The following is a 17,419-nucleotide window of genomic DNA, read 5'->3' as shown; positions in this document are numbered from 1 at the left end:
TATTGATGGAAAAGGGAAAAAGGCTGGTGATAGAACTCAGCTCTCTTGCAATTCACTGTACCTCAGAGGCTGGAACTCTACCTGATAAGCAGAAAGACATTCAGAGGTATTCCAAAGACAAGAGGAGGGTCTGGCAAAAATAGTACTTAGCTGGTATAATGTGGTTTGCTGGGGTAGGTTAACTTTGGTTTTGAGGAAAAATAATTTTTGTTTAATGCCATCATCAGTTAGTGCAGTGTGACACAATGATCACAATGGATTCAAAGGATTATTATCTGGCTAATACACCAAACAGGGATTTTCTCCTCTTTGTGGTTTATTCTGACATTTAAAGGGAGTTGAAATTCATCTAGTTTTACCTACCTGAAAGTACAGCATGTATTGATCCAAATCCCTAGGCAGACAGATCTAATGTGGAAAAAAAAAAATCCTTTCTATCATAAGCATCTGGCTACAACAGACAAAGGATTCTGCATTGTTGTAAGGAAGCTTAGGAGCTGTCTTAGACCTTGTGACTCGAATCTTTAAAAGGCCCAAGCTAGACAAACACTTCAGTTTAGATTAATCCTTATCAGAACATCATCTTCTACCTAAAAAGGTACAGACCTCCACTGAGATAATTTTGGGACTTTGGTGGGTCAGTGTTGTGGACAAGAAGTCACTCTCACAAGTGAGGAAGGCTTGCCAGCAACATCCCAAACTCTGTTGCCTGCCTTAATGGCTGCAGCTGCTGCCAGTGGCTCTTGCATGCTCCCATATAACTCAACACATGATTATCAACATCTGTACACTGGGACATAACTAAAGAACTGTCCAATCATTGTTTATTTTATTTCCAGTTTGAAAATAAATAAAAAAATATTTAATATTCTCATGAAAATAACTTTTTTTTTTAACATCTTTCATTCTTCAAGAACGTTTTTCTTCTCCAAAATATAAGCCCAAAAACCATCTCATTCTAACATTTTAATTTTTTTCACTCTAGTTCAAACTAAAATTGATTCTGGAGCTGCAAGTCTTTCTCTGGAGTGGAAATTTCAATGTCTATATATTTCTAGAGTTTTCTGAACTATGCAAGCCTTTGACAATACTTTGCCTCTGCCATACAGACAATTAAAATATGCAGTCTTCAAAGAAGTATGATTTACAGATTAATGCATATTTTACTCCTATAAAACCACAGCAAATCAGAAATATACTTTGTGAAACAATTGAAGCTACAGACATTTACTGTTTTTATAGTCCAGAGAAGAATCACACAGAAATTTAAAAATCATTTCTGTTTTAAATTATACTCAGAGCTTCGAAGGAGAGGTTTTTTTTTTTTTTATATTTATTCATCTTACTTTAAGCTGCCAGAAATGAGAAGGGACAAAAGCTGCAATTAAACTCTACTGTTCCATAAACTAAAAGAAAATTAAAAAATAAAAAATTTGTACAGATGTTTTCACAGTCTGCTTCAGCTCCTTGCAAAAGTTATTTACACTCTTGTGTTCACAACTATATTAAATCCTCAAAATAACTATGTTGACTGCCTACTTTAATTCTTGTCATCAAAATTACTTAAAAGCCATTCTTGTAGTATAAACAATTCTTCAAGGAATTTACATATTCCCCAGTTTGAAGAAATCCCTTTAGCAACACAGAACACAAGACGTCAACACTTTTCAATCACATGCTAATTAAACTGAACTATACATTTGCAGAGTAAATGTGAACAGCAAGCATAAACAACAGCAGCCTCCACTGCCATTATCTCTCAGAATGTGGCTACATTTCAGTTCTAGTCTCTGATTTAGTCCATGATAATTTAAAAGGGACACTTCTAAACAGCCACAATTTTAAATGGAAATCCATGAACAACATTGGGCTTTGAAAATATTTCTGTGTATAGCCCATCTTATTTTTCTTCATAAGCGTTCTTTTACTTAAATACAAGAACCTTTCTTGATAATAAGTGCATATATAAGCACTGCTTTTTCTTTAACTCAATCATAATCTTCTGTTTGTGTTTGAAAAAGACCCTTTTAATTATCAGGTCTCTAACAGGCTCCTCTTTCATCCTTCTGTCTCTCTAACTTCCTCTTCTGTAAAAGGTGTAATTCTATGCTGTGTAAGAACTGTTTATTCCAATAAAGAGCTGATTTACTTGTTCCTGGGACCTGACTGCGTTGACATTAAAGTTCCTGTTATCCTGCTTTAATTATATAAATTTACAGAACTAAACTTAGGCTTGGTTTAAAGGAAGCTTAATTTGAGATCCTGTTGAGTTACAAGCTTTGCCTCAGCTTCACATCCCTGAATAAAGACAATCCTTTGGTATGATTTCCTCCTGGTCACATTCAATTTATGTGCCTTTACATAGAATTTTGTTTTGGTTTGGGGTTTTGTTGTTGTCGCTTTGGGTTTGGTTTTGTTTGTCTGTTTGTTTTGTTTCTGTCTTTTTTTTTCATGGGCAGCCAACTTTGGCAGCTTGGCTTGTATTTTTGCTTATGGAGAAAAGCCAGGTCTTTGGCTTGTCTGAGTTTTGATTTATCTGCAGGCCTGCCCAGATCTACTTAGAAATGCCCATGTGCACTACACTTCAGGGGATAAAAAAAGAAATAAAAAAAGGAAGAAATATTCAAAGCTTTTCATTTAAAAATTGGCAATGTATTCATAATCATATTGCTGCTGCCTCCTTTTTCATTTACTCTTGTCCCTTGTGGAGGTCTGGCCATATTCTGAAAAAGTTCTCTATTGCACGATAGGCAATTGCTGACAAATGTTCTATTTTAATGTATCTAGAGAGGTCACTAATTTTCTCTATAAATAAAAAGCAATAAATAGGATAAAAGTTCATAGCCAAAGTCCTCTACTGGGCTACAGGAATCCTGGAAAAAAAGAAAAAAAAAAGGAGAAAATCTCTGCAAACACCATCCTCTCCTTTCAAGGCCATAAAGCACTGGTGCAGTTTAATTGTGTGAAGAAATGGAACATGGTATTCAAAGCAATAAATAAAAAGTATGAGCTTTTATGCCTGACAGCTTCTGTGTATTAACTAATATGGAATACAAAACTACCAGAGTAAAGGCACAGGTCTTGATTTTAGGTGAAACACAACAAGGTGTTTAAAACTTCTGGAACTTGTCAGCAATTCTGAGTAGAAGGTCTTCAGATCACACATCTCTGAGGGAAGTCAGGATTTTTGGCTTACAGAACATCTATCAGTGATTCAGTGACAAGCAAAAGCAAACAATTAGCTGTTCTGCTGGAGTCTGTCCAGATCTGCTTCTTCTGAGACCATTATTAATGACCTAAGTAGACAGAAACCTGTGGCTAGCCCACAAGTGTCATGGAATTGAGAGGAATTTTAACATACATTGGAAAAAATAGACTGGAATTCAAAATGGCAATAGCAGACTGAAGAAAAAGAGAATAAAATGGAATAGAGCCTGGTAGAAACTGCCCAATTTAGGAATCATTGACTACACAGTATGGAATGAAGGATCAGGATTAAATTTAATTACTTCAGGAGAGGAGATGAAAGTTTCAATCATGAACCAAATATGAGATTCATGGAGGACTGGTTCCAGCATGAAGAAGTGAGGACAACAGTCTTCCAAACTGTTGTACAATGGAAAATAATAGCCTAGGATAGGAAAAAATGTGTTCAAAATATATCAAGAAACATACATAGTAGGTGTCAGAAAAAATCCAAATGGTAAAAAGCTTGGAGAGACTGGAAAGGATCTGCAGAGAACTGTAAAGTTTCCAACACTGGAATATATAAAACCTGACTGAAGAAATATCTTTTCATATAATGAAAAGTGCTTTTTGTACAGGTCCAGATAAAGTAAAAAGTCACTTGATACAATTTTCCTTTTGATTTTATGTCAGTGTGCAAAGATTTTTTTTTTTCCCTTTAATAACTACAAACAAAACTTTAAAATAGAATAATACTTCCCTATTAAATAGTTTGAATTTTGGGCATTGCATATGTCTTCTGTTCTTTGAACAAATCTCTGTTAATCTTCTTTTATTAGTCTCCAGTTAGATATTACTCAAGGTTCAAATGCTGATCTAAAAATTTAGTTTCTCAAAGTTTTTATGCTTGGATAATAAGTTTTTTCATCTTCATAAATGTAGCATTGAATGAATACAAACTATTTAAAAACAATGTTATAGAAGGTCTAAATTTCATGATTTTATCATGACTGTTTAAAGCATGATTTTGACCAGATGGAGGTTGAAGAATGGATCCATAAAATTTTTACAGACTTTTTTTTTTTTTTTTTTACATTACTGTTTGTGGCATGTTAAACATTGGTTTAAAATAATGAGACCAGATTAAAATCCTGTGCTGCAGCGCTCACTCGACTGAAATTACACCAAGGGTAAAGTTGGCCCAACACTGAGCAGCCCCAAATGATGATTCCTTCAGCTTCCAGAAGAACCAAGGGGGAAAGAGGGGGAAAGAACAGATGTTGACTCATTATTCTTTGGGGAGTTTGTTTTTCAGGACATCAAACAATTATGGAGAACTCAGCTGTTGTTAAGGCAGCTTTACTTTAATTGAATATATAAATACATAGGAATTTTGCTTCCGAGTGGCATTGCTATTTGAGAAAAGAATAAAAATCTGCAGGATGGTGGAAGCACATTTGACAGGTAATGCTTTCTGTTAGTGCAATGGGTCCAGAAAAATTAACAATACAGACTATTTTTAGCAAAATTAAAATTACTATTAGCTTTATTTTTTTTTTTTAACACGTAGGGATTGTGACAGCAAATCTTTGGATTTCTGCTGACATAGTATCCTACATGTGTCCTACTGACACATAAAAACTACCTTTGTGATGCTTCTAAAATCAGCTCCTCTCCTGGATCCAGGCCAGGTCTCTGTGAGTGTTTGATGTTTCATCCATACCCTTGGGGAACACCTCTCATTCACATTATGGTTACTTCTAGCATTATAAAGGAACTTTAAAATATCACTCATCATCACACTTTCCTATGTCTGTGTAGTGAAAAATGGCCTTAGTGCCTATGAGAACTTAATTTTAAATACTAATGAAGAACTTTTCTCACGGATCCATGGTTAGGCCTGGGAGGTGTCTGCTCTACAACGTGCAAAGTGGAAGGAACATGTTCCTTCATGACCAAGTTGACAGTGCTGTAGCAATCCCACTGTGCCTCCTTGGTGGAAGCAAACGGGCTGCTCCACTCACAACAAAAATGAGCAAATTAATGTTGCAAGAGATCGTCTATTATCTGACTGGTACCACTGCACAGATTTCCATGGAAAGCTGCAATGTTTTTTTCCAACAGGGAAGAGTATGTCAGGAAGCAGTGTTTTATGTGCAGTGTTCTTGTGAGGGAAAAAAAAAAGAAAGCAGAAGGATAAAACAATTATTTTAAGTCACATTTAAGTTTACAATTTCTTTTAAAAACTGTCTGCCACTAGTTAATTTTCTATTGACAGGAACCAACTGATTGGTGGAGGTCTTCCTCTTGCAGAGGATACTCACCTGAAGGGTAAGAGTTTCCTGAAGCTTGTGTTGATAAAAGTGTTGTCAAAACTGACACAGTTTTTACCTCCAGCATGTTCATGTGAGGCCATGATAGGAGACTGAAGGTTCTTGCTGTTTTACTCTTCCTGGCAATATTTCAAGTCACTAGTATAGGTCTTGTTTTGCTTTCATGACTCTTGGAACAATGATAATTTTAAGATATCTAAATTACTACTAACATTTCTTTCAGACAGCATTTTGCTGGTGAGACTTGAGAATAATGTTTAAAAAAAATAATGTTTAAAATAAATAAAAATTAAGGCTCTCAAGACCATGATATAAAAGAAAGGTTTGTATGTGCCAAAGTAGAACTATCAAAAACCTAAAGGCTCTTTTCACAAAGTCAGCTTTAAGCAATCTCATATAAATTTCCACATTTAGTCATGAGAATAACTACATACATGCATAATACATGTTTTCACACATGCCCAAATAAAAGTTGTCTGTGAATGTTTTGGAAATTTGAGTCCACAATTCAAGTAGGCACAAAATGTGGACATACTTTGGCATAACTGGCCCCAGAGAAGTTCATTAATTACTTTTCCCCTAATTACCCTGCCTACTTAGCAAACAAATAAACATGATTTGTTTGATTGGAGCCAAAGCAACCTCATGACAACTATTCAGACTTATACCTGACGCTGTTTCTCTCCTTTCTTATCATTTGGATTCTGTGATCTTTAAGTAAGATGGCAAAGCCTGTGCTTTGCTCCTGATGAAGTTAAACCCCAGGAAAACCTACAAAGTATTGGATTCCAAGTGCATTAGTGTTAATGCTAAGGACTAAGTAAAGCACAGAACATGCTGAGCCCAATGAAAACACCAATTATCTCAACCAGTAATTAAAGTAAAACAGTTTGTGGGAGTGAATGGAGCATTGTTGGAATCATGATGACAGTGAAGGAAAGTGGGGAAAAAAGCCTATCATAGAGTGGTTTATCTCTTAAGTAAAGAGTTTGAGCTTCTTTGCATTTCTTGGGTTTCTGCTGATATCTGGGTTATAATCTAAACCCAAGATTCCTCACTGATTTCATCAACAACAGCCTATTTCATGACTGGTGTTAACAACATTGCTGTTAGGCTGCCAGGTCAGAGCTCAAGGACTATGGAAAATTCCTTAACCAGACACTAAAAAAACAAAGCCAGAAACAAGTACTTCCTCAGTGCTAAATTCCACTTAGAGTTACATGCGTGTTGATTCTCCTGTAAGCTAGTAATGCAAAACATTATATAAGTTCACTGCTATGCTTTAAAGAAGTGTCCATGACTTCCCTTCATCTTTCTACTTCACAGATTTAAGTCTGAGGTTATACAGTGTTATATTAAGCAGATAACCTGATGGCTGCTTCAACTTTTGTTCTCTTTCTTTCCCTGCTTTTCCCCTATTAGCCATCTACTTGAATGCTGCTGGAGTATATCCTTTGAGCCAGGGCATGGCTTCAGCTTCTGTTTCCTAGGCTTTCCCTCCACTGCTCTAGAGGTCTGTTGTATTTACTTAGGACAGACAAACAGTGACCAAGACTTTCCATCTAATTTCTTTCCACTTGTTATTCTCCTTTTGATTTTAACTCATCCCAAATCTCTACACTATGTCCTTAGTATGTGTTCTGTCATTTTTTTCCTGCACTGTTCAGCTTTCTTCAAAAACAACACACTCCCTTAAATAATTCACTTTGGTAGGCAACAAAGCAAAGTAAATTTCTTTTCCATATTGCTATTCAGAGAGCTAATGTAGGACTTCACAGCAACCTCTTCCTTAAAAAAAAAACCAAAACCAACTATTCTTATAGTTTAATAACTGCTCAGTGCAGTCTAGAGATCCAGTAGTCCTTTTTCCCAAAGGCATAGGTGCTATTCAAATGCACAATACAGGACAGATCTGTTCCAAAACCAGACAATATATATCACAAAATAGATTTACCAGGGTGTGTTTAGCAAACACTGTAGACAACTGAATGTCTTTTTTAGTATATTAGTAGAGAAAGCTACCAGTAGCACATGGAATTTTGTTGCCACCAAGCATAAAGAAGCAGGGTTTGCTAATCACAATGATCTCTATCAGTTTTTCTGCAGTGTTTATTGCTCCTACAATGGAAAGGATCAATAAATGAAAATGAGGCTGGTCCTGTTTTTGACTGCGTCTGTATAAGCAGGGAGGAGAGGTCTTTTTTTTCTGAAGCCCCTGTACCTGTGCAACATGAGCACGACCTGCAGTTCAGTCTTTTGGGAAGTTTGACATAAGAAGTTAGCATAGAGTTTGCATCAGGTTTTTTTTCCTTCAACTACAGTTTGTGAAGGCTAGTAACACTGTTGGGGGAAGTAACAATTTTATATGCAGAGGTGTATTTAAGAGCCTGAGTTTCCCCCCTTTATTTGATGCCTTTCTGGATGCAGAATGTGAACTTGACTGACTTGAAATTATAGCTGGACCCCTGCATTGGAATGTCCTTAAAGCAGAAAAATCTGCCTTTTACAGCAGCCCACAGCCCTTCCCTCCAACTTATTTGATTTTAAACTATTGCTAAAAATCTAAAGAGAGCCCCCTTTTGGTTTAAACCCCTCTCAGGCGTATATTGTGTTTCTGTCATAGGAGCGATTCTGAGAGGGACTAATTAAAAGTCCAATGAATGTGTGAGGGTTAAACTCACAGGCTCTGCTCATTAACAGTCGCTCACCTAAGAATATTTTGAGACCTCTTTTCTGTGATGGGAAAGGGAGGAATAAGACTAGACAACACTTAAGAGCTCACAATTTATTGCACAAACACACATTTCTCTTGCTTTACTAGGCCTGCAGTGATGACAATATCTAATTTAAGAAGAATATTCCTCCCTTACCTCTGTGTTTCTTTTGGGAAAATAACAAAAGAAAACAAAAAAAAAATCACTAATGAACACCCCTTCCCCCAAGAAATAAGGAAAATCAGAACCATTTTGTTAATTGTCTTTTTCCTGCTGTTTCCATGGTAATACTGGCTACTAGACTTCACTGCAGAGTGACAGTCCAACAATTCACACACTACACCCTTTCAGGCACAATGAATGGCTGTGAAAGAGGCAGAACAGGCACTATTCAGGAAACATGTGATATCTACTCAATGCACTACCTTTCATCCACATTTTCCAAATTGCAGCTAATTTAATTCCAAACAAATGGCTAAGGGGTACAAATGAGGATTAAAAGGAAAAGAACATCTTGAGCTCTAATGGGGACGGTTTGTGTGAAGAACAATATAGCACTTTCTTCTGATGCCAAGGCTGCCGAATTGAAAGATGCACTTTCCCTCTTCTTCTGAGGCCTTAATTTATACTCTACATCAATGGTGAAATAAACATCGCAGATTTTTTTTTTTTTTTTAACAATTTAGGTAGATTTTGGCTTTCCCTTCAGAAACATTTTTGTTACAGGGAGATGTAATTTTGATTTTCTTCAAATTAAGAAAAAAACCCCTGTATTTTTCCAAGAAAGCTTTCTAGACTAGGCCTCTCATTCAATCTGTCTCTGAAGTTATTGTTTTAAGTCTCATAGAAAAAGCCATGACAAATACTTTCAGGTCACCTTAAGAAGCAACAACGGACCTTTTGAGAATGTTAGTGCCCGGAAGGAAATTATTATTCACATTAGATTTAATGACAGTGAGACTTTTTTTCAAGCGATTCTTTTTATTTTAACATGCAAAGTGTATTTTTTTGCTTAAAATGGATCAATGAAAATGTTGATTTTTGCCATATTCAGTTAAGCATGAGGCAAGATGCTTAAAAAACTTCCATATTTGGTAACTTGTAGTATGACATCATAAACACCAACAATGTCAGACATGCTAAGGACTGCACTGAACCACATGCAGTTTATGTTGAGAATGCAGATGGTATAGAGGGAAATACAGCAGATTAGCAAAATAGCTTTAAGGATTGTGTTTTGCCGAATTTGCCCCTTTTCCATTTTCAATCTTTAAAATTAGTTAAATCAACAATCTGTGCAAAAATACTTCCTACTCAGAAGAAATAATCTTCATTGCAGCCATATTTTGTCTAGTTGATGTATTCAAAATAACCCTTTAGATGTAACTAAAATCCATATTAATTTTTGACATATTTATTTATATTTCAGTTAAAAATACTTCAGCTTTTATGAAGTTCTTACACAGAGATACTATACGTGTCATTTTTTTATCTGTCAGAAGCAGCATTATATACTGTATTGCCAATAAACAAAGGGATAAAAAAAGCTGCTGAACACTTTCCAAGTTTTGCTGATAAGTGCATATTGACTTGCAAATGTTTTCTATTATTAGATTCAAGTGAACATAATTACAGACTTGCTTACCTGTTATTGACAAGTAAAATTTCCAAATGAGATCAACAGTCCTTGCTTAGGCCTCAGACAGAGCTGTTCTATGGTGTAAGTAATATGACACCGATCTGTTCTTATTTAAGAATATGAAGAAAAGCTGAAGACTTTTAATGAGTAAATTTGAATGCAAAGTAGTGTTTTCAAAAATCTAGCTACTAAATGCATACTTTTTCTTGTAGCAAGATAAGACTTTACAGCAGTGTAGCATTTAAAAAAATCTTGTTGAAATCAGTTCTTGGTAAGTTGTGATAAACATTCAAGACAGTTGATAATTTTACTTTTTATATGAAGGGACAGAATATTACGATAAAATTCACTTAATTATGAGCAATGAAATTGCATGAGCTTGGGTACTAAACAAATCTGCTCAGAGATGTAAATGCTTTTAAAAACTGTTAAGTCTGATAGATCTACAGTGACACTAATGAGGTAGATTGAGTAATCACCTTTCAAAAGAAATCAACCAATAGTGTATCAAACCATCTTGGGTACTGTTGAATTGCTGGTTTAAACACAGAAAAGTTCTTCAGTAGTGTCATTTTGCTTTACTTTGCAGCTCCAAAGATTCTTTCTTTTAAGGGCTGTAAAGTTAGATACGTTCTATGGTTTATGAAACTTTGCACTCCCAAAGAGAGATGCTGCATCTCTGATTTGTAGTCTGAACTGTTTTTGATTTATTATTATGCAGTGTTCAAAATACCAGAGGGCAAGAGGAATAATTTTATATTTCCATACTTGTCTTAGTACAGCAAGATAAAATTTTGTATTGAAAAAGTACTGGAGTGGTAGTATAGTCCTATGCAAATATGTGTTGTTTTCTACACCAGAAAACAACCTTGGTGTGCCTTTTGAGGTCGTTTTAGAGCATGTAACCCAGATTTTAGTGTGTCTATTTCTGAGAGGGGTGGAGATAGACATGCACATAAGAGATAAGCGAGTCTGAGCCTAGAGGAGTCACTTCCCTACCCTGCTGTGGAGAGATTCTTTTCTCTGAGTTTGTGACAAATGCATTCCAATGGAAGGTTGATGCTGGCAGAGTTAGACCTGGAAACAGCTGACTCTAGATTTCTCCTGGTACACCTTATCCAAGTCATCAGGGGATAACACTTCTTCATGGCTTCGCTTTCCCATCCACAACGTTCTGGTGCCCACTGGATGGCACCCAGGACTCTGCTTAGATGTCTTCTCTGGACAATCCCTTGGAAGGAGAATACTAAAGATATTTCATTCTGTTTTAACTCCTTTACAAAAAGAAAATTCCAGAACTTCACAGTAGAATTAAGACTAAATATTTCAGTCTCTTCACTGCCACCACCAGAATTCCACTCACAATGAAACACAAAATATCATCTCCATTCCCCTCAGAACTTGGTTCAGTCTTGCCCACAGTTAACTAAATCACCAAAGTTTAGGGGCTTTCAGAGAAAAATTGGCTGAGATTGTAGTGGAACCTGAAAGCAAGTAAACATTTTCAGGCTCTTGATCTTTTAGGGAAAACCCCCACACATTCCTGAATGATCCGTGTTGCAAAACTGGTTCAATAATATTAGAGTTTCATCATACATGAAGAAGTCTTCTCTTTTCCTCTTTTTGATTTCTGCTGGAAATTCCTGAGAAGGAGAGAACAGAAAAATTCAGAACCCTGTTTCTCTTTAGCAAACAGTATTTCAGTTAGTGTCTCTCCAGAAGAGCATATTGATTTTCACAGTGAAAAAAAGAGAGAGGAAGGAAAAAAAAAACCAGCAAAAGTAATAAACCAGGTAAGCAGCAAAGCTACTAAAAACAGCACTGAAAATTAAAGCAGTTGTCTGGAATTATATTGACAAATCCTCTATGCTTTTGCTAAATTTACATTAAAGTCATTGAAACACATTTACATGTCAATAAAACAGTGAACAGACAGAGATTTTCATGCTTCTAGCAAAGTGCTGTATTCCAAATTTAGCTCTGAATTCTTTAGCAGCTCAGGCTTCAGTAAGTTTTACCAGACAATTCTGTTGCCTGACCCCAGGCCCTGGTTTCTGTTTTTCATTTCCACTATGGCTTGTTTATTCTTGATAGAATGACAGACGTGCCGCCCTGTCCAGGTCACAGCTCTATCAGTGCTTGGTTCAGCCTGCCAGGAATATCATTAGTGCAACCAACACATCCATTGGGGAGGTAACACCATTCCTGAGAGAGGTCCTGGCCAGTTGCACAGCTGATGTAAATCTGTGCTGTGGAGCAAGAAAGATTTGCAGCAGCTGAGATACTGACAGTGCCATTCCCAGCCAAAACAGCTCCAGCCATCCACTGACTCCAGTATCTCTTTCCAAATGGACATTCCCACACAGAATAGAAGCCTCCTTTCAGGTCATTCAGATGTGAGATTGTTTGTTGAGTGTTTCCCATTCCTGCAGTATCTTCCTCTCTTTTACAAAACAAGTCCTGTTTATTTTATATTAAAATAAAGAGTTCTATATTTATTTTGGAATACAGAAACATTTTTGTAAAGATGACTCGTATTACAAGGAATAGGGTTTTTTTTAGTTTATTTTTTATTAGTTATCTAACAAAATTATGCTTTTTTTCTTCCCTCTTCCACTTTAATTTGGGCACACATATATGTAGATTTGGGGATCTTTCACTGCCAAACCCTCTATCACTCTCAGAGGGTTTTGTCTTGACTGACCTAAGCCTCATCCTGGTTCTAATGTGAAACAGATGAAAACTTTCTACTCTGAAGGGAAAAACGAACAAAAAAAAAAAAAAAAAAAAAGGAGAGAAACAAGGCAGAAGATATTGTCACTAGACACATATTTGGTGCTTGTAAAGTAGTTATATAGCTCCCTGGGCTCACTTTAAAACCAAGGCCAAGATCTGACCTCAGTGTTTTCCTCTGAGCAGATGCTTAGCTATGAATTCACTTGTCACTTAAGAAAGGAGCCCTTGATTTTTTTTTTTTTTTTGCCTTCCTCTACCCTCATAACAATTGTTCCTTTAAAACAGTTGCATCCACATTTTCTGTGTAAGGATTTTCTTCTAATGTCACTGGGAGCAAAACTTCATGTGTTGGATTGTATTTAAAGACTGATGCTGCCATTTTCCAATAATTTAAATCATTTTTCCAGATTGATCAGTTTGTGTTTTCCAAGGGTACTTCCTCAAATGCTTTCAGCTTCGTGGTTAGGTATTTCTGTGTCCTCAGCTCATGACTTGAAGCGTGCTGTAAAACGTCATGAGAAGGTGGAGAGGAGATGAGTGAAGTCTGTGCACTGCAGAACCTGTGAGAAATGTGTGAAGGCAGAGCTTCAGGGGCCATCATGCAGCAGAGGTTACCTACTCAGAAACCGTGGCATGGCTCTGAGTCACCACACAGCATTTTTAGACCTTACTCATTAGCTTTTTACCCCATACAGCTGAGTAAAGCATTCACAGGGAAACAAGAAACCACTCATGGTTCCTCTGGTTTCAGGTTTCCTTATAAATTCAAAAATGAAATGAAGTTCACTGGGATTTGCTAATGTTTGCTAATCTCTTGAGAAAAGTAGACTGAGATTTGATGATTTGAAAGTGTGGGAAAGGAATGGCTTTTCAAATTAAACTAACTGATATATGAATACTAGATCTGCTAATTCAAATTTTTCAATTTGGATTAGTCTGGAGTTTATTAATGATTTTTTTTAGCACACAGACACTAAATAAAAAACAGTACTACCAGAAATTGCCCTAAAGAAAATTTACTGGATGTAAAGCAGTAGATGTTTCAGTACAAAAATCAAAATAAAATTAGAAAACAAATTAGAACCTCAACAGGATCCTAAAATTCAAAATTTTTAAAATACATTAAATTATCCAAAGTGATGAGCAGACCTCATAAAGCAATATGAGTATGGAATTGAAATGAAGGGATATTATAATGAAGAGAAATAAGAAGACTCAGATGAGACTTAAGCATTGAATATATTGAATTTAATAAACATGGAGGGGTCTGGAATCAGCAGCAGAGACAAAACTGAGCCAAAGTGTCTGGTTACTAATAATGAATATTTCATTTTTTGTACTACAGACCCTCTCAGAAAAATTTCTAGAAAGCATGAGCATTTCTTATGCCAGAGGAGAATCAACTCTTTATTTATTGTAACAGACAAAGAAACTATTTCCAGTGTGAATGTACTCTTGAAAAACTTTTACATTTAAGATACAAGGACACTGTTTATAAGCCCTTTATCTTGGTGAAATCTTATGACTGACTGCTATAAACACACTAGATGTTATACTGGAGACCCTTTTTCTAAACCTAAGTAATGATGTCAATCTTATTTATCAAAGCAGGAGGTACCCTAGTCTTCAGAATAAGAACTACTTCTTCGATTGGATTTTCATGGAGAATATTACTGTGGACAGGAGGTCTTAATTTGTCTAATTTAAAACTTTTCCAGCATTGCCTCTTGTCTTGACTTAGACTTGTAGAAAATACTGACAAAGTCACAGCAGCTGTATCAGGGACAGAGTCAGCAGCTTCCCTGGCTGATCTACATCCCAGATATATCCCCTGGCTCTAGAAGGACTGTCATGAGTGGCATTAATGGCATAAATGCCGCTGGGGGCATGTGCCAGTTCCATGAAACTGCTTGAAAATGGGTGATCTTCATTCAATCAAAAAATCATAAGGATCCAATAACATAATACAATCAATACAAACAAGAGTAGTGACTTTGTAAGCTTTGTTGTCGATATGCTGGAAATGTTGGGATTCCTTGGCAATGAACTGTATGTTTAGATGAGGAGCAGGTTAACATATCCAGGCTAAATATCTCTCTGAGCAAAGTGGAGCTGCTTCAGTGTTTGGAGATATTTCCTAGAGGATACTGACTTGGACCATTTATCATCTTCAACTGGCTGGCTCTTACTGTTTTCATAAACTGCTAAGGAAGACTTTTAGGATAAATAAGTCTTGTGTATGATTACATCCACAGAGGGATTAATATAGTTAAGGCTTAATATAGTTAAGACACCTGAGGAATACAAAATCTGGCAAATATTTCAGCTTTAATAAAGAAGTAGGGTCATATACATTGAATTGTTGTGCTGGCCAAATGTTCTAGTGTGTGGCAAATTTGATTTCTATTCCACCAAGCCGTTCTATCACAATAAATCTTAATTTGAGGTTTTTCGGGTTTTTTTCCCCTCTACGTTGTTGTTAATGTTAAACCCAAAGTTTAGACATGCATTTCTGACAGCACGCTGCCAGCCCGGTGCTCTGCTTGGCAATCGGCAGCAGAACACATGAACGCCACCAAATGCTGCCAAACAAACGGGACTTATCAATGTTTGTGGGATCGATTATGTTTGCAGCAGGATTTATCAATGTTCATGTGATCATTGTGTGTCAATGTTGACGTGATCGATGGTTTGCAGCTCTGAGGGCCGGCGAGGCCGCGCTGCTGCCAGCGGCCATCGCTGCCAGGCCGGGATGCGGGCCCGGGAACGGCGGCTCGAGAGCGACCCCGCGCGGCCGCGTCGGGAACAGCCCCCGCCAGCCCCGAGCCCGCGGAGAGACCCGAACGGGGCCGAGCCCGAACGGGGCCGAGCCCGAACGGGGCCGAGCCCGAACGGGGCCGAGCCCGAACGGGGCCGAGCCCGAACGGGGCCGAGCCCGAACGGGGCCGAGCCCGAACGGGGCCGAGCCCGAACGGGGCCGAGCCCGAACGGGGCCGAGCCGCGCTCCAACAGGCAGATGGGGAAGCAGGCCTTGGTGCTTAATCGGGGATTCGGGGAAGCATCGGCAGTACTTTTTCCATATGTGTTTTCACTTATGTGCTCGTTTCTCTCGCACACCGCCCCCGCCCCCTGTCCCCGCAGCGTCTTGCCCCTAAAAAGGACACCTGACCTGCTCTCGGTTTTGTATTTTATTATTTCTCCCCACCCCTCAAACTGTCAGAATAAAGAAATGCGGGCAGCCGGTCGGGTTTTTGGCCCAAGGCCCCGCACAGCTGGGGAGCAGAGGTGTCTGTGCATCCCCCGGGCCGGCCCAGCTGTGCCCCCGGCTGACCAGCGGAGCAGCTGCGCTGGCCGCAGGCGCTGGAGCATCGGGGGCACCCATCCTGTCCGCTCCGTGCTGTTTCCTCCAGACCTCTAATTTTCTATTTGCACACTGAGCAACCGAGCGTTTCTGACTATATGGGCCTCGAGTTCTTCCTCTGAGAGGTGTGTTAAAGCAATCAGAGAACTTGAGCTGAAATAGGGTTTAAACTTATCTGTAGTACTTTCAAGTATTGTAGCAGCTCAAAGTATTTTCTACAACAGATAGAAAATCAGTAAAAAGTAATGTTCACATGCTCCTTGGTTTATTCTTCTGGAGACACTGCTGATATGTTAAAATATGGAACAGGTCCAGCTGACCAGGCTATGGTTTAGTGTCCACCTTTACAGCATTACCAGTGTCACATTTGCTGTATGTGCACCACTGCCATCAGTTATGTCTCAGAAAAAAAAAACTTTGTTGTCTTCATCACTTTTTGCAAGACAGCACAATAAGCCACACACTGCTCAATTCCTCAACAGGAACAAGTTGTAAAAGTTTATTGCTGCAGTAAAAATAAGCGTAAATCAGCAGACTGGCTTGATTTTACTGTTTTATACTGAAAATTATCTTGAAAGCCTCTGTCTCTGTTGTTTCTGTGTCCATGGGAAACTTGCCAAATATTATACTGACTCTCCCACTATCATTTGCATACATTAAAAAAATATAAGCCAAACTCCTTCACTATGAAATAGAAACTGTGCCCACATATAGCTCAAAGCTGGCTTGAGAGCAAGGATTTGGTACATTCTTATCTTCTTTAACAGTTACCCTAGAAGTTAATGTTCTTCTTGAACTGAAGAGGGTTTTTTTGCATAAACTTCTACTGTTTGAGAAACTTGCTGTTATAAATACTGAAAGCCAAATGATGACTTTGGTCTTCCACTGAAAATTTTACAACTGTAAAAGAATAGTTTTCTTCTTTTCATTTCTTTGAAAAAAATGTCAAAAACCTTCTCATCTGAACATTTTCTGACTCTATGTATAGAAACCATGGTTGCTGCCTTTCAGTGTTAAATGATACGTTGTGTATAAAATCAGTTGTAATTTATTCTAAGCCTTCTGAGTTATGTGCAAGGAAAAGACAGAAGTTTTCTGTTGGTTTAAGCAATGAGGTGCTTAGGTGATTTATTAAGCGAACTTGTATGTATTGCTGCTAACTCTTCTGGTTTTGTCATGAGTTTATAGTGTTTCTCTTAAGCAATCATTTCTTGGAACTGTGTAGTTTCATGATACTCCTTGCTTTTTTAAACAAAAATCTATTATGTTTTAGACATCATGCAAGTATAAATTGTTTGTGAATATAAAGTAAATTTATTTCTTAGGCTGAAAAACCTAACCAAAAAGAGTAATGAAATATAGTTCATATTTATTTTAACCAGTCTGTATTCAAACCTATTTTAGGATTTTACTGGAACTTATTCTTAGTTTTCAGCTGTTTTATTTTAAT

This window comes from Serinus canaria, chromosome 2 (genome assembly GCF_022539315.1).
Source record: "Serinus canaria isolate serCan28SL12 chromosome 2, serCan2020, whole genome shotgun sequence".
NCBI lineage: Eukaryota > Metazoa > Chordata > Aves > Passeriformes > Fringillidae > Serinus > Serinus canaria.
The sequence above is the reverse complement of the archived record's forward strand: the minus strand, read 5'-3'. Positions refer to the sequence as shown.